The sequence below is a fragment of the Bos indicus x Bos taurus genome, chromosome 5, assembly GCF_003369695.1.
Source record: "Bos indicus x Bos taurus breed Angus x Brahman F1 hybrid chromosome 5, Bos_hybrid_MaternalHap_v2.0, whole genome shotgun sequence".
Classification (NCBI taxonomy): domain Eukaryota; kingdom Metazoa; phylum Chordata; class Mammalia; order Artiodactyla; family Bovidae; genus Bos; species Bos indicus x Bos taurus.
In genome coordinates this window covers 119,320,230-119,338,532 of record NC_040080.1, presented here as the reverse complement: position 1 = coordinate 119,338,532, position 18,303 = coordinate 119,320,230, and the positions used below count along the sequence as shown (strand labels likewise).

Here is an 18,303-nt window from a genome sequence, read left to right as displayed (position 1 = left end):
TTTCCCTGCTTCATTCTGTACTCCAAGGCCAAACTTGCCTATTAGTCCAGGTATTTCTTGACTTCCTACTTTTGCATTCCAGTTCCCTATAATGAAAAGGACATCTTTTGTGGGTGTTAGTTCTAGAAGGTCTTGTAGGTCTTCATAGAACTGTTAATGTCAGCTTCTTCAGCATTACTGGTCAGGGCATAGACTTGGATTACCATGATATTGAATGGTTGCCCTGGAAACGAACAGAGATCATCCTGTCATTTTTGAGATTGCATCCAAGTCCTGCATTTCAGACTTTTGTTGACCATCATGGCTACTTCATTTCTTCTAAGGGATTCCTGCCCACAGTAGTAGATATAATGGTCATCTGAGTTAAATTCACCCATTCCAGTCCATTTTAGTCTGCTGATTCCTAAAATGCTGATGTTCACTCTTGCCATCTCCTGTTTAACCACTTCCAATTTGCCTTGATTCATGGACCTATCATTCCAGGTTCCTATGAAATATTGCTCTTTACAGCATCAGACTTTACTTCCATCATCAGTCATATCCACAACTGGGTATTGTTTTTGCTTTGGCTCCATCTCTTCATTCTTTCCGAAGTTATTTCTCCACTAGTCTCCAGTAGCATATTGGGCACCTACCGACCCAGGGAGTTCATCTTTCAGTGTCCTATCTTTGTCTTTTCATACTGTTCATGGGTTTCTCAAAGCAAGAATACTGAAGTGGTTTGCCCCTCCCTTCTCCAGTGGACCACGTTTTGCCAGAACTCTCCACCATGACCCATACGTCTTGGGTGGCCCTACACAGCATGGCTCATAGTTTCATTGAGTTAGACAAAGCTGTGGTCCATGTGATCAAATTGGTTAGTTTTCTGTGATTGTGGCTTTCAGTCTGTCTGCCCTCTGATGGAGAAGGATAAGAGGCTTAAGGAAGCTTCTTGATGGGAGAGACTGAGGGGAAACTGGGTCTTGTTCTGATGGGCGGGGCCATGCTCAGTAAATCTTTAATCCAATTTTCTGTTGATGGGCGGGGCTGTGTTCTCTCCCTGTTATTTACCTGAGGCCAAACTGTGGTGGAGGTAATGAAGATAATAGCGACCTCCTGCAAAAGGTCCCATGCAGACACTGCTACATTCAGTACCCTCAAGCCTGCAGCAGGCCACAGCTGACCCACGCCTCCACTGGAAACTCCTGGACACTCACGGGAAAGTCTGGGTCAGTCTCTTGGGTGGTCACTGCTCCTTTCTCCTGGGCCCTGGTGCACATAAGGTTCTATTTGTGCCTTCCAAGGGTCTGTTTCCCCAGTCCTATGTGAGTTCTGGCAGTTCTATGGTGGGGTTAATGGCAGCCAAGAGGGTTTATGCCATACCCAGGTCTGCTGCACCCAGAGCTCCTGCCCCTGCGGCAGTCCACTGCTGACCCATACCTTCTCAGGAGACACACAAACACAGTTCTGTCTCAGTCTGTGTGGGGTTTCTGGGTCCTGGTGCACACAAGGTTTGTTTGAGCCCTCTGAGTGTTTCTGGTGGGTATGGGGTTTGATTCTAAATGTGATTTTGCCCCTTCTACCATCTTGCTGGGGCTTCTCCTTTGCCCTTGTATGTGAGGTATCTTCTCAAAGTCACTCCAGCCCCACAAAGCTACTTATTAGGTACCCAATTTAAAAATGGGCAAAAGACCTGAATAGGCATTTTTTGGAAGAAGGCATACAGATGGCTTATATTACATGAAAATACGTGCAGCATTGCTAATCATCAGGGAAATGCAAATCAAAACAATAAGATATCAGCTTTCACCTGTCAGGATGGCTATTTTCAAAAAGACCACAAATAACAAGTGTTAGCAAAAAGGTGGAGAAAAGGGAACCCTGGTACCCATCATGGGAATGTAAACTGGTGTAGTCCCTGTTAAAAACAGTATGGAAGCACCTCAAAAAACTAAAAATAGAACTATGATATGATCCAGCAATTCCATTACTCTTGAGTGTATCTGGAAAAAAAAAAAAAAAACACTAATTCAAAAAGGTTATTTGCAACCTGATGTTCAAAGCAGCATGATTAACAACATCCAATATATGGAGGCAACCTAAATGTCCAATCAACAGATGAGTGGATAAAGAAAATGTGAGGTATACACATGTATACATATAATATATGTATTGTATACATATAAAATGTATATAATGGAATATTACTCAGCTGTAAAAAAGAGAGAGAGAGAATGACATATTGCCATTTACAACAACAGAGATGGACCTGGAGCATATTAGTCTGTAAAAATAACAAAGACAAATTCTGCATTTTGACATGTATGTGGAACCTAAAATTTTTTTTAAATGAATACAGTAAAACAAACAGATGCACAGATACAGAGAAGGGAGAAGGAAGTAGGGAGGGTCATATAGGAACAGGGGATTAAGAGGTACAAACCACTGTGTATAAAATGAATTAGATACAAGGATGCACCATACAGCACAGGGAGGATAGCCAATATTTAATAATAACTTTAAATGGAGTATGCTGCTGCTGCTGCTAAGTCACTTCAGTCATGTCCGACTCTGTGCGACCCCATGGACTGCAGCCCACCAGGCTCCCCCGTCCCTGGGATTCTCCAGGCAAGAACACTGGAGTGGGTTGCCATTTCCTTCTCCAATGCATGAAAGTGAAAAGTGAAAGTGAAGTGGCTCAGTCATGTCCGACTCCTACTGACCCCATGGACTGCCGCCTACCAGGCTCCTCCGTCCATGGGGTTTGCCAGGCAAGAGTACTGGAGTGGGGTGCCATTGCCTTCTCTGTAAATGGAGTATAAGCTATAAAAATATTAAAACACTATGTCATACACTTGAAACTAATATTATAAATCGACTATTGTTTAATAAAGGTAAATAAATAAAATTAAGTCACAAAAAAATCAAGGATTAGAATATCTTTGGATTTCTTAGCAACACAAAAACAATGTTTCAAAATTCTGATAGAAAGTGCCTTCTGATTCAGAATTCTATGTAGAGACATACTAAAAGACTGCAGAGATTTTTAGACATGCAGGAAACCAAAATATTTACATCCCCTACGTACCCTTTCTCCAGAAGTTACTACAAATATTCTGCCAAGAAGAGGGTATAGAAACAGGAAACCCACCTCAAGGGTTAGGCAGAGGAAATCGTGAGTGATGAGCTAAGACTACAGAAGGACAGGCATGTCACAGCCAGTCAAAACTGAAGCAGGTCAGAAGTTCCAGTAAAGAAGTCTGCAAAAGGTGAAACTGATAAAATCCCTGGTGTGTTTTGAGGGATTGAATCAGTTCATAGAAAAACTAAGCAAATGAAGACAAGTTAACTCCAGGGAATATTTTAAAAGTGTGCAGGAAAGAACATCTAATCCTGTGCGTCCCCTGTGAATGACATTTAAAAGTCATAGCCATGTGACACCAAAATTGGTCTTTAACTATACAGGAAAGGGAATTCTTGGAAGTACATGTGTGAAGGACAGAGTCAGCAATAGAAGAAACCTCATTTTTCATGGAAGTGGTCAATAGATAGAGCCTACAATGTAAAAATCAAGGAGTAGTATGCTACATAAAGATATTAAGAGTAAAAAATAAAAGAAATAAAAGTGTGTTGCCCATGGGCTGCCAGAGAGGCAAAGTCTGGGGTTTTGTTATAAGCTTCGGAAAACTATCTGACCCCTTAAGCTGAAATTTTAATCAAATTTTACATTTTGGTAAAAATGTAAACTAAATTTTTAAAAAGTGAATGGGAGTTGAGGACATTGAGATAATTACACATGAGTTTTGGATGAATTCGGTGGAGGAAGAAAAAGTAAGGTGGGTAGGTAAAGAAAGACAAGAGAAGTTTTTTAAAAATACAGAGAAGTGAGACTTCCCTGGCTGTCCAGTAGTTAAAACTTTGTCTTCCAACGCAAGGAGTGTGGGTTAGATCTCTAATCAGAGAACTACGATCCCACATGCCTCAGGGCCAAAAAAAAAAAAAAAAACCCAAAACATAAGACAGATGCAGTATTGTAACAAACTCAATAAAGACTTTAAAATGGCTCACATTAAAAAAAAAAAAAGTTTTATTTAAAAAAATAATGAGATTCTTGAGCATTTACATAAGTCATAATGTCAGAGTCAGAAAATGGGAAGAAGTCACAAGTATAAATGCGAGAGGAAACTGTAAGGGAACAGGGTCCTCCCCTTGATGGAGTAGGGAGAAATGACTTGGAAAGCACAACTTTGCACAGAAGCGGGGACACCTCTTCTGAAATTTGAGGAGGGGTGGGAAAGTGTGTGTGCCTACAGACAAAAATGAAGTAATCTTGGGAGGGAGAAGCAGGAAAAATACAACGGTCTAACACCAAATTCTCAAAATTCAATGAACTCTGAGATTTGAATTTTCACTAGACATTTGAGATACTCTTTCTAGTATCCAAAATCAGTCTCCACTATTTTTGTTATTATGTTGTGAAGTCAGTGCACTCAGTGATCCCTGACCTTTTCAAGTCACTCATGCAGCAGTAAATGTGGGTTTGCATTCACGTATACACACACACCCATACCTCTTTTACTTACTGACAGGCGCCTGCTTCCCAAGAAATTATGCTGATACCATAGCAAAGAAGGCTTTGGAATTTTCTTGTAATTGAAAGAAATCTATTCCTGTTTGCATCTCTAAAGGATACAGCAGCAGTGGTACCTTGTGGCAGCTACCAGCTCAACTGCACTTAATTTAGGTCTGGCAGTTCAACAAGAGGTTCATCAAGTTACACTTCCTGTGCATCTCTAGAGCCATGTTAATCGATCGTGCCAACAACAGTGTCAGTGTCCTGTAAGATCACATCTTCCAAATGATAAATCATTAGCCAGGGAGCAATAAGTAATCAATTGTCTCCATCCTATTTGATGGAGCTAAAATTTCAATTTCAGCTTTCTCACATTTATGTGCCTTGTAAAATTCCTGGTTGCACTTTAAACACAAATAACTATCATTAATGGAGAATTTATAATGTGTCAAACACTGTTTATGTTTTGTGTATTCATGTCAGCATTTTACTTTCATTAACTTATGTTATTCTCCTAACAGCCACCTTAGAGCAGAAGTAGAATATGTACTGGCCTTGCTTTAAGGAATGTGAAGTGACTGAGCCAGGATTCAAACTCAGGCATGTCTCCCTCCAGAGTCCTAGAATAGCAGATACTATGCCTCTCTTGCTCCCAGGGCACAGGGGCAACAGAGTGAGGTTTAGGCTAAAACCTGGACAGTGGTCCATTGGAAAAGGCCATTTCTCCTTTTTGCTCCACAGCATATTTGATGCAAGCCTTTAATAGAGCTGACATCTGCTACAAAGCTTATATAAATTCTCCCTCCTATTACAGTCTTCCTGAATTCTTTAGGGCTTGGAGATGACTCGTGTGTGTGTGTGTGTGTGTGTGTGTGTGTGTGTGTGTGTACATGTATGCCCATATGCCAGAAACTCTATGTTACTTTTTCAAATTTAGCAATAACATTATGAATTATAGAAGTTGGTGCAAAAGTAACTGCAGTTTTTGCATTGTTGAAATTTGTTGTGGTTATGTTATACATCACTTTAATGTACACTTCTGGCTTTTTTTTTTTTTTGCTAATGACATTGCTTTTTTATATTTATTTAAGACTATGAAAATTATGTTAGACAAAAAGCAAATCTGAGCAGTTTTCTTACTTGAGTTCAAAATGGATTGTAAAGCACTGGAGACAACTCACAACATCAACAACACCTTTGGCCCAGGAACTTCTAGCAAACATACAGCACAGTGGGGGTTCTAGAAGTTTTGCGAAGGAGACAAGAACCTTGAAGTGAGGCTAGCCATCGGAAGTTGATGACAATGAATTGAGAGCCATCATTGAAGCTGATCCTCTTACAACTACACGAGAAGTTGCTGAAGAGCTCAACATTAAAATTCTGTGGTCGTTTGGCATTTGAAGCAAATTGGAAAGATGAAAAAGCTCAATAAGTGGGTTCCTTGTGAGCTGACCAAAAAACAAAAAATCGTCATTTGGAAGTGTCATCTTCTCTTATTCTACCCAATAACAAGGAACTGTTTCTCAATCAGATTGTGACGTGCGACAAAAAGTGGATTTTATACAACAACCAGTAACAACCAGCTCAGTGGTTGGATGGAGAGGAAGCTCCAAATCACTTCTCAAAGCCAAACTTGCACCAAAAAAAGGTCACAGTCAGTGTTTGGGGGTCTGCTGCCTGTCTGATCCACTACAGCTTTCTGAATTCTCGTGAAAGCAACACATCTTAGAAGCATGCTCAGTAAATCGAGATGCACCAAAAACTGCAATGCCCGCAGCCGGCATTGGTCAAAAGAATGGGCCCAATTCTTCTCTAAGACAATGCCCACACAGCCAACGCTTCAAAGGTTGAACAAATTGGGCTACGAAGTTTTGCCTCATCCGCCATATTCACCTGATCTCTCACCAACTGACTACCACTTCTTCAAGCATCTCAATAACTTTTTGCAGAGAAAATGCTTCCACAACCTCCAGTATGCACAAAGTGCTTTCTAAGAGTTTGTCAAATCCTGAAGCATGATTTTTACCCTACTGGAATGAACAAACTTATTTCTCATTTGGCAAAAGTGTGTTGACTGAAATGGTTCCTATTTTGATTAATAAAGATGTGTTTGAGCCTAGTTATAATGATTTAAATTTTATAATGATTTAAATTTCAGGGTCCAAAACCACAATTACTTTTGTACTAACAACTCAATTTGTGATTATCCATGGTGCTATGTTTTATGTGGGGAAAACTGGGATTCAAAATGGCTAAGTGATGTATTGTTTAAACAACTCAGAACTGCTGAGCCTAAGAGTTTGGGAGAAAATGCAACATAGAACCACCTTTGAACCCAGCTCCGAATACAAAAGCTGGGAATACAACAGAAGGTACAGCTGTATTTCTCTTATCTGTTGCTGTTATGCAAATGGCCCAAAGGTGATGAAGAGATGTAAATATTTCTCATTAATTTTGTTAAAGACCCTGGATGGCATTGATTTAGGAAATTATATATGTATACCATTAAATGGAGACACACAAAGTGAATCCTTAATGCAGGATTAGGGTACACTCAGCTCATTATTTTTTTATGATAGGGGAATAGAACAAGGATGCTCACTGAACATAAATATAAGATCATACAAAAATTATTCATTAGTCTCATGTTGTACAACACAAGGCTCAACAATCCCTTGGATGCTGAAAACAACTGTGCTTGGTCCTTCTAAAAGACAAAAGATTTCCCTGAACAACTGCATTTCTTTCCTGATAAAGCAAGAGTTTCTCTGCTTCGCAATATTCAAAGGACAGCCTGTTCTCACCAAGAACCAGGAAACAATGCTCTGCTGTCTATGGAAAACTGGCTTCACAAAATTATCCTGACCTTGAGATTTTTTGAAGTAGAATCAATGTGAAAACTGTCCTTGGGCACCTCCTTTCCCAAAACAAAAGTTTCATGGGAAATTTCCACTACCTGAACTGTTTAATCATGGTTTCTACTTTCCTCACATCTTATTCTTGTCTATTGAAAAAGCCCTTATTTATTTCAGTTGGAGCAGACAGAGGACTGGCATACACAAAGTCACTGTAATAACTCACACCCTCAGGAGTTAGAAAAGGATAATTCAATTCTTTTTAAAAATCACATAAAACTATATATTCTTCCTATGGTTATCTGGCTGTATACTCCAAATCTAAATATACTAAGGACATCAAAAAATAGAGTATGCTTGTGCATGCTATATGCCATCTTCAGAAAGCTCTGCCTACTTTAACAGACTTTTATTTTTTTCCACAAAGAAGATTCTAGAAGCTATACAAGCCTATCTTGTTAGAAAATAAAAAATAAATTTGCACACTGATGCCAGCTAAACCCACAATCAACTTTAAAATACAGTTCCACATTCATAATTATGCAAAACATCCCAAACCTGAGGCTGTCACACCCAAGGGAAACCCTTAAACTTAAAAATCTCATCACTTATATGACTTTCAGAGATTTGTACTCTTCTCTCATTTCAAACTACATCATATGTTACAGTTTCATCAAAGCAGTTTGTTTCATTTAAAATATCTTCAAGGAGCTTAGCGAGAACAGCTGCAATGCAGGTCCCTCCTCTCACAGGAATACTACTGAGTGTTCCTTTCTGTTTTGTCTTCAGACTAGACTTGATTAACCAGATTTCTGGTAAGTCTGCTCAGACACCTGTCTCCATGTTCAAAGTTAACTGTTGTTTGTCTCACATGAGTATAAGAGTGGATAACAACTTTAGTGTACTTTTTATAGGGAGAATGAACAAGTTTTAACAGTCAGAAAGGAAGGGAGGAAGGACAGGAGGGAAGGAAGAAGAGAAGGGAAGAGAGAGGGAGAGGGAAGAGGAAGAACTTTTTATAAGAGATTGCCCTGATTGCTTTTTATGGCATAACTAATCAACATACTTAGTTGTATTGTCATTAGCATTAATCAGTTACCCTGGGACAGGAGTCAGTGTAGAGACAGGAAGCACCCATTTGCTCTGCGGACTTCAGTATATGAAATATAGTGATGCTATCTTACATACATTGTCTATTGTGACATCATTTGGCCAATGAGCCCACACTCTTCGAGTTAGAACCTGTAAAGTGCCACTGTAAGCCCTCCTCCTGAGCAACCCCACCCTGTTCCAAACTGCCCCACCCCACCCCGTTATACCATTATTTGAATAATCTTACTCCATTATGGTTTGTTTCAAATTGGTTACAATTCAACAAACTATTTTCTGCAAAAAACCAAGACATATAGTCAAAAGTAAAGGAGCAAATTAAAATATTTTAGCTGTTAAGATGAACATAAATATATTATGCCTCCCTGGTAGCTCAGTCTATAAAGAATCTGCCTGCTATGCAGGAGACCCGGGTTCCATCCCTGGGTCAGTAAGATGCCCTAGAGAAGGAAATGGCAAACCTCTTCGGTATCCTTGCCTGGAGAATCCCTTCAGTCCTTGGGGTCACAAAGAGTAAGGTACAACTGTGCTATTTACACTTTCACTCTAATAAACTAATCAGATGTTTGTCCATACAGTATACATAGAATCACCATCAGTAAAGCAGAACTGCCATGAGTGAATCCTGAAAATTAAAGGGAATGTTGACACTAAATTTACACACAATTTGGGTGTGTATCATTAATCTTTTAATTCGTTTTAGTTTCACACATCTGGTCCTCTTTGTTTTCCTGTGAATTTTTGTATATAAAATAATACTAGTTAACGTCAGAAGCTTGACATTGTTCCTTTGAATTGTCTAAGGATGTAGCTTTACAAATGTACTTCTTTATTGGGGCAACATATTCCGAAGAGTGGGGCTTCCCTGATGGCTCAGTGGTAAAGAAGCTGCCTGCCAATATCAAAATCAAACTGCAGGAGATACAGGTTCGATCCCTGGGTGGGGAAGATCCCCTGGAGAAGGAAATGGCAACCCATTCCAGTATTCTTGCCTGGGAAATCCCACGGACAGAGGAGTCTAGAGGGCTACAGTCCATGGGATCGCAAAAGAGCCCAATAGGACTTAGCGACTAAACAACAATTTAGAAGAGTAGAGACTCATCATCTCCAGGAAGAATGGTTTAGTTATAAAAACTAGTGGTGCGGAAAGTACAGTGTCAAAAGCCATTAACTCTGACTCACACTGCCACAACCTGTTCACATGGCAGCCTTGATCACAGGTGCATCACTGCATAGTGGGGCATCCTGGGTGGCTCAGACAGTAGAAAACCTGCCTGTACTGTATACACACATCCTGTATTTTAAGAGGTTCGTATCTCTGGGGAAACAAAAATCTCTGTAAAGCAGAAGTGTATGTATCAGTGGTTCACTGATTGGGGTGAGAATCTCAGAGCATAGATGCTTTCAGTATTAGTTCTAAGCTTCATCCAGGGACAGTCTCATCTTCTCAAGTGAAAGAGTTAGAAAAAGATTCCCCCAAGAATCTTTTAATTAGCCACAAATGAAGAAAGTAGACAGATTAGACTTAATTTAATTAGCTAAATGCCTGTATATTGCTTTTCCAGGGAAATGAGTAAAAAGAAGAACCCCAGACTGAAAACTATAAATGCATTCTTCACAATATCGTACATATGGTAGTCCCATTCATGGGTAGCAGCATAATGCAATGAGGTGTCAGGTTCTGGGTTTTTTCTAGACCTGGTTTTCCCATTCAGTAGCTATATGATGTTAGAATGGTTGTCTAAATTCTCTGGGCTTTCATTTGTTCATATTTTCCAAATGCATAGGAACTGTGTGTCTTGCTTTGTCCTGTAATCATAAAGGTTTTTAAACTCAGTCACTGAAATGTATACAGAAGGGGAAAATTACATTGTAAGACTGTTATGCTGCTGCTAAGTTGCATCAGTCGTGTCCGACTCTGTGCGACCCCATAGATGGCACCCAACAGGCTCCTCCATCCCTGGGATTCTCCAGGCAAGAATACTGGAGTGGGTTGCCATTTCCTTCTCCAAGACTGTTATAAGACTATTACAGCTTCTGCTATTTCTGTTTCATTATTCCCAGGCAAGGCACCGGGAACATACCACTATTACCAGGCAACCTAGATGGCTCGACAAGCTTTCTTGTCCAGTATTAATATCCACTGATGCAATTAATCAAGCTAGCAGAACTTCCAGAGAAAACAGATGCCTACAAGGGAAAAATGGTATGGATCTGCCTCACAGTGATTTCCAGGCAGCTCTCCTGGTGGATGCCAGATGAGTGACTAAATCGGGATTCAGCGAACTTTCCCTGTGGAAGGCCAGATAATAAATATTTTAAGTTTTGCAGGCCTTTGTCAAAGCTATGTAACTCTACCATTATTGTACAAAAACGGTCATAAACAATATGTACACGAAAAGTATGGCTCTGTTCCAATGAAACTTTATGGTCACAGATATTTAAATTTCATAATTTTCACATATCACAAAATATTCTTCTTTTTTTTCCCCCTCAACTGTTTAAACATGTAAAAGTCATTCTTAGCTCTTTGGTATACAAAAGCAAGCATTCCCCAGTATTTGGGCCAATGACCTTAATTTGCAGATCTCTAGATGAATGTTAGGAAATTATAGAGGCTTTTCCTCTGGCTCTGTTGAGATGTCTGTCTGGGTTACACTGTGTGGTTATTCACTGTTCTCAGCACTGATTCCCCTGGCAAGGGACAGTGTGAAAGTGAATACACCGAGAGAGAAACCAAACCACACCAAACATCTCACAGGTGGCACCAAGACAAAGGTGAGCAGTGGATACAAGTCCGAAGCCAGGTGGCAGGTACTCTGATCTCTGATCCTGCCTTCACCCCAGAATCACCATGAGACTAAAGGGAAGATAACAGTGGGCGCCCCACACAATACAGGCAATGCCACGTTGGTGTCTGCACATGAAACACAGCATTCTGCTCTCTAACAGAGCTTATCTAGTACCTTGATCATCGGCTCCTGAACTGGTTTCACAGGCCTTGGAGGCCCCCTGCCCATTATAGAGGGGAAAATTCTGTTTAATACCATGTACACTCAGTCTTACCTCTAACTCCCTTTGGAAATTGCAAATACTTCTCAAAAGAAAAAAAATTCAGTAAGTCACCAATGTTTGTGTTGATCAGATTATTTTACTCAGGGCTTAGAGCAAACATAAACATGTGGTAGAGGCCTGGGGTGAATAGACATTCAAGGAGAAGAAAAAAGTCAACAAGAAGAAGGAAGCACCCAAACTTGATCAGTTTCATAGTTCAGACTAAGTGGATTCTTGCCATTTGTTCCATAGCATTTACTGAGCTCTTCCTCAATTCAAAGTTGGAGACCAGAACCTTTACCTTCATGATGCTTACAAACACAGAAATATGATTGAGCATTATCCCTGTGTTAATAATAGCCAATTTTAAACTAAAAGGTCAACTGGACCCTAGAAAGAAAGTCAGATTTAGTTGGGAATTTCAGAAGTATCCATTTTCACTCAAAATAGCCTATAATCAAATCTGCAGTATAATGATACACTGAGTTGACTGCCTACCAGATCCTTTTGCTTATATTTTTTTCTCACATTTGTAACCAGAATACATTGGTTGTTCAACACTAATGTAATGGTTGTGATGGTCAATCAACCATGTTCAAGAAAAATACATAGAAAGAAAGTCCCAATTTAAGTTTGGCAAGATTTCCTACCATTTGCTTCACTAATATTTTGTGGTAGGAACAAAGCTCAAGAAATTCTCTGTGGAACACTCAGCTCATTAAAATATACACTAATTATGCCACTAACAGTGGCATATACAGCCATTACAGCCATTATTATGGCCATATACAGCCATTAACATATTGCCCTATCAGTGTTGGAAAGGCAGATTGATTGGAAATGTCTAAGAAATAGGGGTAACACCAAGGATGAAGTAAAGTCTAGAGGCAGGTGGGTCCAGATCTGAGTTCTGGTTCAACCATCTACTAGCAGTGTGACCTCACCAAGTGATGTCCACTTCCCAAGATTCAGTATTCTCATCTGCAAGACACAAGTAGGAATTCATCCCTACAGGTTGTTGTGAGAATTCCACGGCATGCTGTCTAGAAGAGGGTGTTCAGGAAAGCATCAGGCACAAAGCAGGCTTCCAATCAGTGTCAACCTCTCTGAAGAAATCAGACTGTGTTGGTCAAGTCCTGTAAAGTCAAAATCCAGGGCACAGTCATTGGCTTCCTGGTAAAGTGAGATTATACAACAAACCCCTTCTCCTAGACACCGAGAAACCTGGATTCACTTTCCTGCTTCAAGTAGCAACAGATTTAGGTGATTTTTTTGGGTAACTCAGGACCTAGCAGTGACTGTGCAGATCTGAATCCTGTCACTTTTGAGACTTTGCAAATTTTTTAACCCCATCTATACTTCAGCCATGCATGTACAGTAGCTCAGTCATATCCTACTCTTTGTGACCTCTGAACTGTAGTCCACCAGGGCCCTCTGTTCATGGAATTCTCCAGGCAAGAATACTGGAGTGGGTTGCCATGTCCTCCTCCAGGGGATCTTGACACAGGGATCAAACCCACGTCTCCTGCAGGTCCTGCATGCAGCACGCGGATTCCTTACTACTGAGCCACCTGGGAATTCCTTCTATGCCTCAGTATAATGTCTTTAAAATTAGAATAATAGTAATACCTAAATCTTATGCTATTAGCATTATTGTGTAGAGATACACACACAGAGGAGCCTGCAGTGGGCTACAGTCCATGGGTTACATAAGAGCCAGACATGACTTAGTGGCTAAACAACAACACACACATACATATATACACACAAACACACACATAATAGTAATTCTGTGTAAGTTTAGTAACAGTAGTTCTATATAAGCTTGTAAGTATTAGCTTTATAATTAACACTGACATTCTGGACATTAAAGATAAGTATATATAGAAAAAAATACTGAAGCGAAAAGATTGCGAAGGTACAGGGAGTCAGCTAAATGCACAAAGAGAGCAAGCCTTACTCATTTACAAAACCATTATTGAGTATTGTAAGGTACTAGGCACTGTCCTTTTTTGCTGTCCTCCTTCTAAACGTGAGGGGAGACTTCACCTGCAAGATATACTTTCAAAATTATTTGCTTGCTTAAAAAAATTCATACTTTATTTATTTAATGACCGATGGATTTTGGCTGCACTGGGTCTTCCTTCCTGTGTGGGTTTTTCTCTAGTTGCCGCGAGTGCAGGCTACTCTCCGGTTGTGGCGCACAGGCTTCCCATTGCGGTGGCTTTTCTTGCAGTGGAGCGTGGGCTTTAGGGTGCTAGGGCTTCCGTGGCTTCAGCACAGGGGCTCCGTAGTTGCAGTTTTCAGGCTGCAGAGCACAGGGTCAGCAGTTGTGACTCAAGGGCTTAGTTGCTCCACAGTATGTGGGATCTTCCCGGATCAGGGATTGAATCCCATGTTTCCTACACTGGCAGGCAGATTCTTCACCACTGAGTCACCAGTGAAGCCTTGTTTTAAAATTTTAAATAAATCTCTTTGTAAAGTTATGCTACAGCCATTTGCTTCTTTCTCCGAAAACCTGAAGAGAGAGAAAAACAATTCAATCCAAGGGGATTTTTTCCATAGCTCTGATCCCCTTATAGATTTGTTCCTTTGGTTAGTTCTACAGGAGCCCTCTCACCTCTCATCTTGGATTTTGAGAGAAGGTTGCAGCATCCTTGCTGTGTCATAGGAGACGCAGCCTATTAAAGGAAACCTTGCTCTTGGAAGCTGCACTTAAATGTACCTTCTATAAATGTTGTATTTCAGGCAAGAGGTAGCTCTGAGCCAAAAAGAAACTGAGACAGTTCCCCAATACTAACTTACGGTAATAGACTCCTAATGCTGGAAGGATAAATCCCAGCTGCTATGAAGTAACAGCAGCAGACTAACTCTTTAAAGAAGCTGTTTCTCAGGGATGGGGAGAGATGGAGATGAGGGCCTTTACAGAATGTGTGACCCGAATCAGTACTCAAGATTTAAAATATCTCTTTTTTGACTAACAGTGACTAATAAAAAGTGAAATGTGAAAACAAATGCTCTGGGGTCAGGATGCATATTGGTTTCCCAAATATAGAACCCCCTGGAATTGGGCAGCTTGGGATGTGATGCCCTGAGGCTACCGGAGCCACCCTCCATGGCCCCACTGATGGAGGACTCTGTGCCCTTCTCTGCCCCGTGACAGCAGCCAGGGCTGAGGTTCCACTCTGCCATGTCAGATGCTTGCTTTCTGGTGATCTGTATACCCTTCCCAGAGTGCCGGGCCTTCCTTCACCACAGCACCCTGCCCAACAGCACCTCCTTGCCCAGGCTGAAGACAGTGTTCCTGGATATGGGTTTAAATAGGTCAAAATATAAAAGAGCTAGTTATACCCTTCCAGCAAGCAAGCAAGAAAGAAACAGGTCATACTTTCTCTCACTTATATAGCTGAGGTAAACCAACAAAATGTTTTGCACAGATTGAGGAAGATTTGCTTCATTTGCTGTCCTGCAAATAACAATTAAATTCTCTGAGGAAACAAAATGTCACCTCTGTAGATCTCTGGTTAGGCACTCACTCACAATTTAAAAAGGCCTCCAGCTGACCCAAAAGAATGCAGTTTTGGAAAATTACTAACCATGTACTAGCTACTGAGCTCTGAGAATGCATTTTAATGTACTTGTTTGATGACAACCCCCCCAAAACCCCAGTTTTCTTTGTTTTGTTTATTGTTTCTCCCTGAAAATGTTGCATTAAATTGATAGGATAACTTAATGTCCATGATATTCTAACAGTGAAAGAATATGGTATAGAATCTTTCCATAAAATACCAACAGAAACCGGGTTGTGAATATCCACTTATGTGCAAGGGTCTCCATTTGGAAAATAATGGAGAAGCAGTAGAGGTATTTTGAACAAGTGAGTGTGTAAATTGGATTGATTTTACTATAGTAACTAGTCAAAACTAGTAGAGAAAAGGGACTAGAGAGGGCAGCAGGAGGCTGAGAACAAGGTCAGCAATTTAAAGGCTATTTCTCGGGGACTGAAAAAAAAAATCAGTGGATATTTAAGAGATAATTTCAGCAACAGCACCTCCAACATGCGGTTGTCATTCTAATTAGGTTAGGATTGAGAGGAAAGGAATAGGCCCATGAGGAAAACCACACTGATTGTAAGCATTATTCAGACTTAGAACTGGGGGAGGGGAAAAGTGAATGGCCTTCCTGAGCCTATTCTCCAAAAGTAACTCTCATGCAAGGGCAGGTAGACTGCAATGAGAAGAATGAAGACAAAGCGGTGTCACTGACACATTCTGTGACCACACCTGGAGGCAGGTAGAGAAGGTAATCAAAGCATGGTCCCTTTCTATGCACTTGATTCCTCACCCACAAAGGCCCAGGCCCTGTCCACTGTTCCAAACTCATTTTCTCCAATATCTAAACTTGTCTTGGCCTGTTTCAAGGCCAGACTAAATTTATTAATACCATGGTAACAAGCAATCATCCATCTACAGACACAACCCTGGTTTGGGAGGGGAAACTCATGAGGTTCAATGAAATGAACAGGAACAACCCAATTCAGTAAGAGTGAGCCAGACAGATAGAGGTGATGTTTCAGAAGGGAGGCACCAATGAGGAGGAGCTCAATTGCTATGGTTTGCAATAGGTATAACCAAAATTATCCTCATATTTCCTTGATTCTGTGGATTGTGGGATGTATCACTGTAATATCATTTTTCAAGATGGTGAGAGGCATAAAGCCACCATATTAAATATACACATTTGTAAGATATTTTCTAATTTCAGAAGCAGTTTTTAAAACATGCATCTTAGAATGAAGAAATAAAGTAATTGCATACATCAAATAAGTGATTAAGTGTTACAGGTGCCATGGAGAATTTATTCACTAGTTCATTCTCTCATTTACTGAGTCTTCTCTGTATGCTTGGTACACGCTGTGATCTGGAATTACAATGTTGAAAAAAGCAAAAATCCTTGACCTCAACAGAATCTCAGCCTGGGGATGGAGATAAGCATGTGAACACATTCGAAAGGGCCATCGTAAAGAACCTCCAAGAGTCAGTACAACACAGTGATTCACAGCTTTGAATGGCAAGGTTACGACCCAAGCTGTGCCACTTACTAGTTGAGCTTTAGGGTATTACTTAACCTTCTGCCCCTGTTCAGCATCCATAAAATGGAATGATAATAACCATACTTACTTTTATTAGACAGTAGGAATAAGTAAATTAGTTAATGAATCAAAAATGCTTAGCATGGTCTTGGACACATAATAAAAGTTGACTTCTAATCTTGCTATGCACACACAGGATGCAGAATTGTGTGTGGGAAGAGACCAGGGAAGTTTTACCAGACAGGTGCCAGAGCCCAGCACTGAGGGACTAGGAATTCATTTGGCAGATAAGAAAGACTTCTGAGTCTCATTTTCTAAACATGTCCCATTTTAGGAACCAAAGTCAGAAGGTGGCTTCTGGTCAACTACCTCAGGGTCAGATCATGAAAGAATTGTGCCAGTTCCATTTGGTTAACAGTTTTGTCTAGTCAGGACAAGCAAAGTTTTGTCAACTTGAACCAAAGAAAACAGAGAAAAAGAAGAAGTCAATTTATTGACAGGTTGTTGATAACACTGAATAAGTGAGTCTTTAAAAGAATCCATGACAGCTAAGTAATTCCAGGTAACTGGAGCAAATGGTCTGTCTTCTTAGAGTGCCTTAATCTAGAATGTGTGTCAGCAACAGAATCTACAATATGTGCCTGAAATAAACCACTTCCAACAACTTTCAGTCCTTCTTTCTCTTCACTCAAAACTGAAAATGTTCAGGCCTGCAGGCATTGGACCTGGGTAATTCCCCAAAGTAACATGAGTTGTGCAGCTCCCAGGAAAGTCGAGGATGGATATTCCATGGGCAAAAAGAGACACACAAGAGTCTTGCATGCTCGGCCAAGGAGTTTGGACTTTTTGTGTAGGCAGAGAGAAGCCTGTGGAGGTGTAAAGATGGAGATGATCCACACATCTGTTCTCTTCAGGAACACAAGACTCTACTCTGGAAAGTGTAATGAATCCCAATGAGCCAGCACTAACCCCAGAACCCAGCCTCACCCACAGTGAGCAAGCACCAGTCCTGGGATGCCCTGGGCCCTGGCCTTGCCCACCAGCCCTGGGAATCCCAGGTCCTAGAGCCAGAGACCCCAGGACCTGGTTCTGCCCAACAGTAGGCAGACACCAATCCCGAGACCACCTCAGCCCTGCAGCCTGCCAAGTCAGGACCCAGCCCACCCACCAGCAGGCCAACACTAGCTCCAACACTAGCTTGAACCCCTCAGCCAGCCAGCTCACCAATGGGCCAGCTTGGGACCCCACAAATCCTCCAACTAGCTGCATGAGGAACCAGCCACACCCATTAGCAGGCCAATACTAGATCCAGAAATATCAATCTGGCAATCACCCACATCCAAACCAGGCTCCACCTACCAGTGAGCCAGCACTAGCCTTGGACTAGCCCACACCCTCCCTGGGCTCCACAGCTAGGCATCTCATGACCCAGCCTTGCCAATCAGAAGCCAACAGCCTCCACCCAAGGCACAGCATGGAAAGCAACCAGTCCAGGGCCAGCCACCCATAGTAGTCAGACCACCACAACAGAAGGGGCACCACTCAGTCCACATAGGGGACACCCCTAGAGCATGTAGCTCTGGTGACCAGAAGAGAGTATGTTGCTGGGACACATAGGATGTCTCCTACAGAAGGCCACT

General features: G+C 41.1%; 1 protein-coding gene across 1 annotated transcript in view; it reads right to left on the bottom strand.

Moving 5' to 3' along the window:
* Nucleotides 1–8,578, bottom strand: part of TSPAN8 (tetraspanin 8) — a 66,022-nt gene extending 57,444 nt beyond the window's left edge. Inside the window, exon 1 of the mRNA XM_027543661.1 lies at nt 8,507–8,578. The gene's annotated coding sequence lies outside the window, so the exon portion shown is untranslated. The remainder of the gene's footprint in view (nt 1–8,506) is intronic.
* Between the last annotated feature and the right edge of the window lie 9,725 nt (nt 8,579–18,303).